This window comes from Podarcis raffonei, chromosome 6, assembly GCF_027172205.1.
Source record: "Podarcis raffonei isolate rPodRaf1 chromosome 6, rPodRaf1.pri, whole genome shotgun sequence".
Taxonomy (NCBI): Eukaryota; Metazoa; Chordata; class Lepidosauria; order Squamata; family Lacertidae; genus Podarcis; species Podarcis raffonei.
The window spans coordinates 37,518,458-37,528,039 of NC_070607.1; positions in this window are offsets into that span (position 1 = coordinate 37,518,458).

Here is a 9,582-nt window from a genome sequence, read left to right on the forward strand (position 1 = left end):
AAATAAAAAAGATTCACACACACAAAGAAAAAACAAGACAGAAAAAGAAAAAGAAAAAATAAAACCATCATTCTCAGATTCCCCACTTTAAATACCTTCTTTCTTTGACCTCCTCCTCCTCCTCCCTTTTCTTATATCCTGATTAATAATAACCGCAGCAAATCCTTTCCTTAATTCATAATATTCTGTCATTACATTACCTTAATCTATTTTCATCTTATCATATAGAAACCTCTACTGGGATTTCAAAGGCAGAATTGATGCCTGGGTGGGATTTCTGAAATGGGGCGCTTTGTCCTGGATCTTAGGCAAATCAATTGGAAAATCATTTGGGGTGTCCTGGTTTTTACTTTTTGAAATATGGCAACCCTACTGTTTACATGAAGGTTCTCCAGGTCAGCCTTCAGTTGTCTGTTGAGTGACCCTAATGCTGAAATCATCCCTAAGATGGATACAAAAATATTTTTCTTCCTCTCTCCTAACACTGGAACCCAAGGATATCCAATGAACTGAATGTGGAATGATTCAGGACAGAAGAACGAAGTACTTCCTCACACAGCACATAGTTAAACTATGGCATGGCTACTATCCACAATGGCTATGTGCTGCCTCCACTGTTGGGGCAGTGTGCCTCTGTATACCAGTTGCAGGTAGGCAGAGGAACGTAGCAGTGATGTCCTGCTTGTGGGCTACCCATAGGTAGATCTGGCTGGCCACTGTGAGAACAGCATGCTGGACTAGAAGGGTCATTGGCCTAATCTGGCAGCTCTCATGTTCTTACAGTATGTGTCACGTCCTCGGAAATCTTTTCATCCATAGGATGTGGGAATTCAAAATTGGAACCCTAGGCAGTGAAGGAATGATAGGTACAGAAATGCATAGCTTGATGGGTTAACCCTCTGTGTACCTGTATTCTGTTGAGGGGGCTCAGAACTGACAGGGTTAAGAGTTCTGAGTGATGACGCCTCACATTCTGAGGGCGGGCAGAGAACACGGAAGGGGCGTGGATTTCTCTGTGTGTTTTTCAGTCTGCGTGTTTGCTTCAAGGAGAAAGGAGCAACATGAGTTGCGTCTCACCGGGAAGATTTACGATGTGTTGATTTGTACAGCAATAAAGACTTTAAGATAAGGACACTGCAGCGGTCAGCCTGAATTATTGCCACCACACGACAGAACGTTCCTGCTTCTACTTCCGCTGTGTTTTACGCTCTGCTGGAGTCAAAGGTCCCGGGGGGAAGACCAGAGCTGCGCCAGGGAAGTGTGCCGGACCCCCCGGTCGAACTTGACCCCCCCGAATAGGTTATGGAAGACCAGCAGTAAAGATAAGCAACGTTCGTGCGTGTGAGGAGGAGGCCAGCCGATGAGACGCTGGGAAAGAGAGACTGCAGGCAAAGAGGCCAGCAGCCAAAGGCCAGCTAAGGAGTAGCTGGAGCCAGCCGGGAGGAGCCCGCTGGGAAGGATCTGCCGGACCGGGAGGTACCTGTAAGTAAGCTGGGCCCCCGGGGAGAGATGGCAGACAGCCATGAATCGCGTGCAGTCCCTTTTGAAGAGGCAGACGGGAAGGAGCCCTGGGTCGGTCGGCAGGCACTGATGAGAGTGGGAGCCACACCAGAGGGGGCTAGACGCCAGCCTGAGGGACGCCCAGCAGGGGCCAAGAGCTGCACAGAAGCTGGGGAACGCCCAGAGAGTAAAGGAGGGGCTGTGGGACGCCCTGGAAGCCCAAAGTGGGCTGCAGTCGTGTCCAAAAGCTGCTGCGATGCTTTGACACGCCAGAGAGACAGGCAGCTGTGTGCTGGAAAGCTGCTGGAAGCTGGGAAGAGGAAAGCAGAGGCTAGCTGTTCCTCTGGAGGCTGTGCATCCAAGTTTGGGGGTGCAGGCCAGGAAGGCCAGTCCAAGAGTCTTGAGAGGGCCCAGGCTGTTTGGCAGGAGCTGAGAGGGGTTTGCAGAGAAACCACAGCAGAAGCCAAAAGCCATTTTCCCAACGGCAGAAAAGCCTCGAGGAGGGCTGCTGGAGAGGTTGGGGGGGCAGCGAAGACCAAAGGCACGTTTGCAAAGTTTTCCACTAGGAGATGTTTTGTTTGCGGTTCTCCGGAGCACCTGCGCCGAAGCTGTCCACAGCGAGACAAAGGGCAGGAAAGTCCCAAGGACACTTCCCATGGGAACCAGCCGGGTTTCCATGGCAACAATGGGAGCGTTTTTCAACTGTCTGCGTCGATGGCGGTTTTGGACAACACCACCTGCAGCGAGAGCTCCAAGGTCGGGAGGAGCAGGAAATCGGTTGCCAAGGCAACAAAGAAGGACAACTCCAGAGGGGGGAGGGTCCTACGTTGGGTTGTTGACTCAGCTGCGAATGCCCATTTGGTAACAGCGCCACCTGATGGACAAATGTGGAACTGCAATGCTGTTTCAACTGAGAAAACTGTTAGTTTTGCTACAGGTGCACAGGGCCGTGTAACCCATATTTCTAACTTGTTTGTCTCTTTTTTACAGGCTGAATTGAAGGTTTATGTTCTCCCTGAGATAAAGCATTGCTTGCTGTCTGTACCTGCTCTTTTACAGGAGGGATATTCTGTGAGTTTTGAAAAAGATGTTTGTACAATTTCCAGAGATGGGGAGGAGCTCGTAAGTGTTGAGAAAAATCAGAACAACCTCTTTGTTCTGGAATCACCTCTCGAGGGTGAGGGGAAAGCCACTGACCACACTCATGTGTCGTGTGCTTGCGTGTGGCACAAGAGGATGTCACATGGGTCCTGTGAGGACGTCCAGTTGTTATCAGAGTGCACCAAAGGTTGCAAGGTAAAAGAATGTGGTAAACCTTTGAAGTGCAAGGCTTGCAGGAAAGCCAGAAACAAGGGATTTAGCCATCCCAGGGTGGAGAGGGTCACCACAAAGCCTTTTGAGCTTGTGCATGCAGACCTTTTAGGTATGCCACAGCCAAGTCTGGGCAAGGCCAAGTGGCTGATGGTGCTGACAGATGATTTTACAAGGAACGCATGGGCGTTCACGCTGAGAACGAAGGAGGAAGCAGCGCAACTGATCAAAGATTGGGTTGCAGAGGTGGAACAGAGGTTCTCCACCAAGGTGCAAGGTTTCCAGTTTGACCGTGGTTCTGAGGTCACTGGGTCTGCTCTAAAGGGTTTCTTTCGCCAGAGGGGGATACGTCACAAGGTGACATCTCCTCAGGAGAGTGGCGTGGCAGAGCTGAGGAGTAGAGCCCTGGTTCGAGCATCCGAAATTCTACTGGATGACTCTGGTTTGCCTCACAGTTTTTGGGGGGAGGCGGTAAAAACGGCCAATTTTACGATGAACAGGTGCTACAATTCAGTGGTAGGTGACACCCCATATTTCCTGCTTCATCGGCAGAAGCCGCTTGTGCATTTCTTTCGCACTTTTGGTTGCAGGGCCATGGTGCCTGTACCAAAGTGGTTGCAGCAAGAAGGTGGTCCAAAGTACCAGGAAATGATCTTCTGTGGGTATGAACCCGCGACCAAGGGGTAGAGATTCGCATACCCAGAAGGTGATCAGACCAAGCTTCTGGTCAGTAAACAGGCTGAGTTCTTTGAGCAGGATGGCTGGGCTAGGCGCAAAGTGCGCTCTGACACTGTCTCAGATTGTCTGTCTGACTCTGAGGCGGAGGAAGAGCCAGAGCCTGAACCTGCTGGTGGAGACCAGGACCCTGAACAGAGTAGGGCGTCTCCACAGGTTGTGAAGGGAGTGTCCAAGAGTGAGCCCTCATCTCCTGTGCGCATAATGGAGAAAGCTCACAGACATGTCAAGTCAGAGGGGGAGTCTTCTGATGAGGAAGACGCACAAGCTGGCCCCAGTGGGTCAGGAGGAGCACCCCAGTTTGTGCCCAGGCGGTCTTCAAGGGCAACAAAGGGAATTCCACCTGAGAGGTTTCAGGTCACAAATGCGTGGGTTGGTTTCGCACAGTGCGAACCTGAGGTTTGTGAGGTTCAACAGGTGCCTAACAACGATGCCAGGAAGGGGCGGAAGGCAATGGGGAAGGTGTTGAACACTCAGAAGTCCTCTCAGAACGTGATTCGAGAGGGGGTGTTGAGGGGGCTCAGAACTGACAGGGTTAAGAGTTCTGAGTGATGACGCCTCACATTCTGAGGGCGGGCAGAGAACACGGAAGGGGCGTGGATTTCTCTGTGTGTTTTTCAGTCTGCGTGTTTGCTTCAAGGAGAAAGGAGCAACATGAGTTGCGTCTCACCGGGAAGATTTACGATGTGTTGATTTGTACAGCAATAAAGACTTTAAGATAAGGACACTGCAGCGGTCAGCCTGAATTATTGCCACCACACGACAGAACGTTCCTGCTTCTACTTCCGCTGTGTTTTACGCTCTGCTGGAGTCAAAGGTCCCGGGGGGAAGACCAGAGCTGCGCCAGGGAAGTGTGCCGGACCCCCCGGTCGAACTTGACCCCCCCGAATATATTCATCCTTCCATCAAAGAATCAAGCTAAGCAGCAACTAGGGTAAGTGTACGCATTATGTCCTTATATCACATTTGAACCACATTCTTTCCCTCAAATAATTCTGGGCACTATCGTTTGCTAAGGTTTACTGGGAATTGGAATTCTGTGGGGCATTGGAGAAGTACAGTGCCCATGATTCATTGAAGAAAAGAATGTGTTTCGAATGTGCTTTACAGGTATAGTTTGTACACAACTCTGTTTCCAGAAGCAGCTGCACAGAAAGATTGCCAGTTATGACAAGCCCAACCAGTCTCAAAGCCACTTCCCCACTTCTTCCTGGAGCAATGTTTCACTTTTTTTAAAAAAACACAACAACAACAATTCAAATTGGCCAAGAAAGAAAAACCAGATACACATATTTTTAAGGAAAACTAAAAGCCTGGGTAAAGGTAGATGTGTTAATACCAGAGAGAAGGGGGAAGCAGAGCATGGCTACAGCAGAAAAACCCACACTGGTCCCTGTGGGTAGGTACGTCCATATGCAACCCAAGTTAATAACCAGTATTGGCTCAAAAGGTTGAGTGCACTGTGAGCAAATCTCCACATTTGCACAAATATAAGTGCTAGGGGTCTATAAGCTTTGTAACTTGGATGTTTAATTTGACAAAGGATTTTTATCCGTTTCACTGAGACCTTTCACTGAGTGTCAGGTACACTCAGTTAGCCTGGCCACTTTACCGAAACCACTCAAACCGATATCTGAACTGAGATTTGACTGACTCTATCTGCTATATTGCCAAGTAGCCAAATCCTACGCTGGCTCCATTGAAGGCTTGCATATAGGAAACACAGCAGCTGATATAAATTTCTAGATTTCACAAATTCATTATCTCCCAGTGTCTTAGAAGACATAATACTTAACTTGCTTTGTAACTGCTGAACAATGGTGAGAAAGGACGACTTGGCATATTTTGCAGAAGAGTATGTATAACACCACTAAAATGTTAGCTGTAACCATCATTCTAACGATGTCATCTGCAAAAAAAAAAGCAGTGCATACAAACAAAGGAAAATAAATTATGGGCTTTTTCTATTTTCTAAAGAGTAAAGAAAAATAATGCCATAAAACATTAATGACAGAATGTTGAACAAAGACCTATTCAACTGGAAGCAGTGAAATTGGCATAGGAAATAAATTTCTGCAACCTCTATAATTAGTACAAAATTGTTAACAAAACTTCATTAACAAAAGTACACTGAATGTAGGTTAGGCCTTGTGACACCTTCTAAGTACAGTGAATATTCATTTGTGCCTTATATTATCCTGCTGGACAATAGTTATATAAGGATGTTTCTATTTTAAGATAACCTCAGGAGGTAACATTGGGATAATGAATGAAGAATACTGTATATGAAAATATGAAACCTGGGGTGGATGGTGTGTTAGGGCAGGGTACCCAGGGTTTTTCCCCCCAGCCAGAACTCACCAGAACTCAGTTCAGCACCTTTCAGGTGGGCACCATTGCCATTATAAGAGAACAAGGAAGGCTTTCATGGTGAGTTCCAGCCAGTGCTTTTCTTCCAGGGAAAAAAGTGCTGGTACTGCATACCCTTGAGTACCCCCAGAAAAAGCACTGGTTCCAGCACCTCTTTTTCTAGAAAAATAGCACTAGTAGTACCTCTGGTGGGGGACGTACCTTTCTGGGGTAGTTTGTCCACCTTTGGTCCCCACTCTGCACTCAGCTTTCACCTGTGGCTCCTAGAAGCTGTCAGCATGCAGCAGTGCCCACACCCCAGGAATGACTTTGACTGGCTGGCTAAACCAGGTGAGAGTAGTTGATGGGCCTCAGACCCTCGGTAAGTTAAGAACTTCCTTTGCAAGTGAAGACTGGCTCCAGCAGATTGAGTGGATGAGACAAATAGTGGGTCCAATGGTCAAGAAGGCTTTTTTGCACATGTTGTAGAGAGAAGTGAGGGGCAGATGGGAAGGTAGCCCATCTAGGAGAGACCTTGCAGCATATCTTCAGGATAAGATAAGGCTAAGGAGTAAACCCTACACAAATCTGGAATAGAGTCCCTAAGAGAGTTGGATGGCACCTTGCAAATCTCCTTCCAGCAACTCCTGCAGCCCAGCTGGTGCCAAATGTATTGCTCTGCTTTCCTTTGGACCACATCAACAAGGTCAACAACAAGGCTGGGGTGGGAAGAGTGACTTAAGGCTTAACTTCTACCTCCCCGCAAACCCATCATCCCATTCCCAAACTCCTTTGGTATTGTAGAAGCAGTTGAGTGGTTCTTTGGTTCATTTCTTTGGATTCCAAGTTAAATGTAGGTTTGACCTTACCATAGTACACCATGAAAGGTCATTTTCATAAGTATTGACGGGCGCTTTCAGACAGTTGAGATTTTACAGCTGGAGGAGTTTCAGGAGAAGGGAGTCGATGAGGGGGGTGTGAGGGTTTCCAAAGAAAGATGAGGGCTAAATATTAATACCCACTGTCTTGTTTGTCTGGTGAACATCAGGAGAAGGGAGGCAGTAACATGCACCTTTAAGACCCTAGTGAAAATACCAGTATTTCCTTATGCACCCCTTTAATAAACCAATAAACTTAGTTTAAAGTTCATCCTGTCTCTAGCGTTGGTGTCCATCTCACCTCTAATCCTGCTGTACCAGCTATTAGGAGGTGCAACTGCAACAGTAAGATTCCCTACCTCTATTCCTGTTTTTATCATAGCAAGCAGTTAAACGTAAGCTGCTCTCTAGGCAGCCTAGGTTTGGGTAGTCTTTTGTACAATTTTACTTGAACCACTTTATTATTCCGTACACACTGAATTTTGTAATTCAGGAGTGAGGACATAAAACTATCCTACTCTCAAATGCTGTTTTAGTGCTGTAATTAAATGCAGGTTTTCTCTTGGAACTTTGAAATGGGGATTCAGTGTTCCTTGTTGATTTCCCCCATTTAATTAAAGAGATTTAAAGTTGCAGTGCAGTGTCCCCAGTGACATGCAATGACTCTGGATAAAAGATCCCTAGATATCTTGCTTCTGAAGCTACATCTGTAGATACACATGTTTCTCTGATGTGTGATTAGGGACACAAACAGTCCTGCTAACACTCTGCACAAGAGATCTCGCTTGCAGAGAACCCGGTTGGAAGAGCAGAACCCTGAAAAAAAGCAAGGCATCCCCAATAAGCTAAGCCAGGGACAAAATAGGAACAGTGATTTACAAGGTTACCTACAGGATAGGTAACAAGAACAGGAACCATCTCTGATAGCTAGGGACAGCAAGAGGGCACGTAACCTTTATCTAAATAATATTTAATCTTAAAATAGAATGCTTCAACACATCTGTCAGGGGAGGGGTATATATCCTAAAGAACTCTAGTGTAGATGTGTAATAAAGCAAGGGAAAGAATAAAAGCAGTATCTTAACAGAAGCAGGTGATAGAAAAAGGGATAAGCCTGTCAAACAGGAAGAACTGGTTCCTATGGGAAGATCAAGACCATCTCTATTATACCAGCTAAGCACAAAACATCTTAACATTGCATGCTCTGAAATTTTATAACAGTCAAATGCTAATAATTTTTAATTGCTGTGGAAAATATGTACACCCACCTATTGTCAGCATAGTCAAAAAAAGCTGTGATACACTGTAGTTTAACCCTGCTAACAAAGATTTGGAAAACAACCCCACATAGTTCAGGCTTATCAATTGTCTTGAAGATATTGATAGATTTACCTTATTCTCCATCAGGCCATGTGCCCCAGTTCCACGCTTAACTTGATTTCATTACTAATAGTTGCAGAATAAAACTTTCCTTCTTCCCTAATGTATCTTATTCAGAATTCACTGCTGCATGAATCAACTGAGAGGGGGGAAGAGAAGCAGTTGGTGACCTACATTACCAATAATTTGAGAACAGCATATTGTTTCTAGTTTAAGAAACTTCTACTCTGTATGAGTCAGTGTAGGAAAACCCACAGCTCTTAAAAAAAAAAATCTGCCTCCTTTCTCCTAACCCCTCCCACCTCCTTGAAGCCTGGTTCTAAGGTAATTTTAAGTTACGGGTTTCCTATCAGATTTCTGTGAAGTGTGAGTTCTTTTCTGGGGTAACACCTGGCCATTTGCTTAAGTTTATCAAAAGGATGTTGATAGCATTGATATCCCAGCAACCTGTCTCAATGGGAACTAAGAAGGCAAGCTAGGGATGGGGGCAGCTTATCTCTGTCTGAAGGAGAACAAAAAACAGACTGCAGTTTAAGTAAGGGGAAATAAGATGAGTTGGGGTTCTGTATGAATCCTAGATTTGATATGGTGGGCTCTGGTTGTCTGTTGAGTGTTTGAGCTGTTTTTCCATCTATGCTCAACCTGTGTATTTGTAAATAAACCAAATCTTATGCCAGTACATCTCTAGAGATTGCCTTCCAAAAGTAATGAAAGCTGATTACATGCTGCACACATTCTACTCAAGTAAAAACACGCTGATTCCTGGACCGTCCACAGGCCAGATTTAGAAGGTGATTGGGCCAGATCCGGCCCCCGGGTCTTAGTTTGCCTACCCATACCCTAAGCTGTCTAGGTTTCTAATCTTTTAGGGTTTGAAAACAGTGAATTAAAAGTTAAGCATTTTGTCAGGGCAACTTTCTCTAATTATCTGTACCAGCGCAAGTTTTCAGCAGTATTCATATCAAAATTCTCCAGCCTTGGTTCTACTAGGGTGTTTCTAGATAGTCAACTCTTTATTCAAACCGACCATTGCTCTTCTCTTCCACGAGGATACTTGCAACTGGTGTTCCATACTACTAGATATTAATCTGTCTCTGCAAACACTCAACGAATATAGCTGATGCCATGACAATGCAAAATGGAAAAGTCCAGCTCTGTGCAACCTTTGAGGAAATGGAGAAACTGACTTTTTGATTCAGTGTGATTTTTGCTGTGTGAATAGGACATCGATAGCTGGTCTGAGGATGAGGAAAGTGTCATCAGTAAATAACAAGGATATGAAATCCAATCTTATTGGATAAGAACTTAAGAAGGACATCAAACAGCAGCACAGAAGATGAGGAAGCCATAGCAAGACAGGTGGCAATAACGTCAGTTTCTAAGACAAAGCTGAAATGGAATGTAGCTATCAGATAACTTTCCCCCCCTG